The following is a 3,264-nucleotide window of genomic DNA, read 5'->3' as shown; positions in this document are numbered from 1 at the left end:
ATATAATATATAATATATAATATATAATATATAATATATAATATATAATATATAATATATAATATATAATATATAATATATAATATATAATATATAATATATAATATATAATATATAATATATAATATATAATATATAATATATAATATATAATATATAATATATAATATATAATATATAATATATAATATATAATATATAATATATAATATATAATATATAATATATAATATATAAGTATATAATATATAATATATAATATATAATATATAATATATAATATATAATATATAATATATAATATATAATATATAATATATAATATATAATATATAATATATAATATATAATATATAATATATAATATAATATATAATATATAATATATAATATATAATATATAATATATAATATATAATATATAATATATAATATATAATATATAATATATAATATATAATATATAATATATAATATATAATATATAATATATAATATATAATGTATAATATATAATATATAATATATAATATATAATGTATAATATATAATATATAATATATAATATATAATGTATAATATATAATATATAATATATAATATATAATGTATAATATATAATATATAATATATAATATATAATGTATAATATATAATATATAATATATAATATATAATGTATAATATATAATATATAATATATAATATATAATGTATAATATATAATATATAATATATAATATATAATGTATAATATATAATATATAATATATAATATATAATGTATAATATATAATATATAATGTATAATATATAATATATAATATATAATATATAATGTATAATATATAATATATAATATATAATATATAATGTATAATATATAATATATAATATATAATATATAATGTATAATATATAATATATAATATATAATATATAATGTATAATATATAATATATAATATATAATATATAATGTATAATATATAATATATAATATATAATATATAATGTATAATATATAATATATAATATATAATATATAATGTATAATATATAATATATAATATATAATATATAATATATAATATATAATATAAAATATATAATATATAATATATAAATTATATATAATTTAAATAGTTTCCATCTTGGGTTATTCATGAAAATAAGCCCATAAGTGAATAAAATGTGGTTTAAATATGTTATTGAAAACAAGCAATTTGAATTTTACCCCTGAAAAGTCCGTAAGCACAGTTTCGCTGAAGTTGGCGAAGATTCGAGGGCCATCTCGGACATTAAACAACTTTGCTCGTCTAATACGCCATGAAAGTTTCGGTGTGTGGAATCCACGTAAATCTCCTGGATATTTATCAGTTTTTGTCGCCCACAGAACGATTTCTGATCTCCTTTTTATATTCCGGGCCCCACTTCAGATCTCTCAATCACGCTGGAAGCCGTGTTTCTTTAGTGCGGCCCCGGGCTTGGCCTCCGCGCGTCTTTCCTCTCTGTTACATTATTCATTACCGGAGTCACTTGTTCTGCCCTGCTTGACTCTAGTCTTTCTGTTGCCAATCTAAGCTCCCTTGTGCTGAGGCCGGACCCAACTCTCGTCATTATTTCTATCCATTCACATTGGCAACTGGAGGAAAACTTAAAAAATTCTTAAAATAATCAATCCACTTTTTTTTCACATGAAATTAAAGAAAATTATTAATAGTTAAATCAGAAAACCAAATTTATAAGCTTTTAAATTAAGTTTAATTTAAAATTTTCTATATAAAATTTAATTTTTGTCATAAATTTAGATTTTTTAATTTTAATTTATTGTTTTAAAATAACTTATATATTTTTAATAAATTGTAATATGTAATTAATTATTAAATATCTATTTATATATTATTATATATTATTATATATTATTATATATTATTATATATTATTATTATCTATTTATATTTATTTATATCTATTTCACTTATGATTTTAAAATTTAGGGTAAATTAGATTATTTTTATTAATTTCAAGTACAAAAATTTAATATTTTTTTAGAAGAATTAGGAAATTCAAAAATTGTTATATACGTGGTAATTAATAGGTATTAAATAAATTATAATTAAATGATTTTTTAAATCAGAGTTAAACAATGTAAGAGGTGTTAAAAAAATAAATGAAAAACTGTGAAAGAAGAAGAAGAAGTTTAATGATTTCATAATTTAAAAAATATTTATTTAACCTAGTTATCTGCTTAGGAATTATTGCAGCACAAAAGTGAAGATTAGAAAGCTGCTACTCAACGGATTAGCTTTAATTTAATATAATAATTCATCAAGTGGCTGAAAAACTTGTAGAATGATGATTCACTTAATTAATCAATTACAGTTAATTAAAACCAACGGCTGATTATTCCCATATGGACTCGGTCGAGCACAATAAGATCAACATATTTTCAAAGTAATTGCATTTTAATTTCCAAACAATTACCCGAATTACAAGCCATTTACCCAACTATCACGCAACGTCGTTTAATATGCAAAACCACTGTTTTCATTCCGGGCAATCGATTTGAAAAATATTTGCACGTGAATTGAAGTCCGGGCTTAATTAAAATTTCTCGAGCCTAGTAAACGCGGGGGTGGACGACCACCGAAGGGGTTGAATGCAAATGTGTCGGGGTTGAATAAATTAATTCAAAATCTTCTTAAATCCAATTAAAAAAATCATGTTTGCATGTACGAAAGTGATTGCAAGTTGTAATGGAATAAACTCATCAACCGAATGGAATCCAATTAAATAAATTTTTATGCACAAGTAGAATAATTAACATTTTAATAGTTTCATTAAAACGTCATACACATATCGCCAGATATGAAACGCATGTAAATCCACGACGTCCTCAGTTAGAACGTCTGATTAATTATATCTCTATTCGTATCCGACTTAACGCTAATTATAATGATATTAATCCCGCGTGCAATGTTTTTTTCTATCTATGCTAATCGCCGTTTGTTCGCCAGACGCGTTAAATAGAACCACAATCGCAAAAGCGGCATCTTTTTGTTTTAGATAAAAAGCTCCGGCAAACGTATAAACGGACAAGAGGACGGAGGGGTTCGTTTCTTGGCCACGGTTAGTCATAGGCGAGGTGGTTGGTCATTGAATCAAATGACCCTACATAATCTATCGGCTGACGTCATGCAGTGAAACTAGATTTGGAGGGATCTCGAATTAAATTGATAACGTTTGAGTTACTCCGGGATTC

The sequence above is a fragment of the Aethina tumida genome, chromosome 3 (genome assembly GCF_024364675.1).
Source record: "Aethina tumida isolate Nest 87 chromosome 3, icAetTumi1.1, whole genome shotgun sequence".
Taxonomy (NCBI): Eukaryota; Metazoa; Arthropoda; class Insecta; order Coleoptera; family Nitidulidae; genus Aethina; species Aethina tumida.
The sequence above is the reverse complement of the archived record's forward strand: the minus strand, read 5'-3'. Positions refer to the sequence as shown.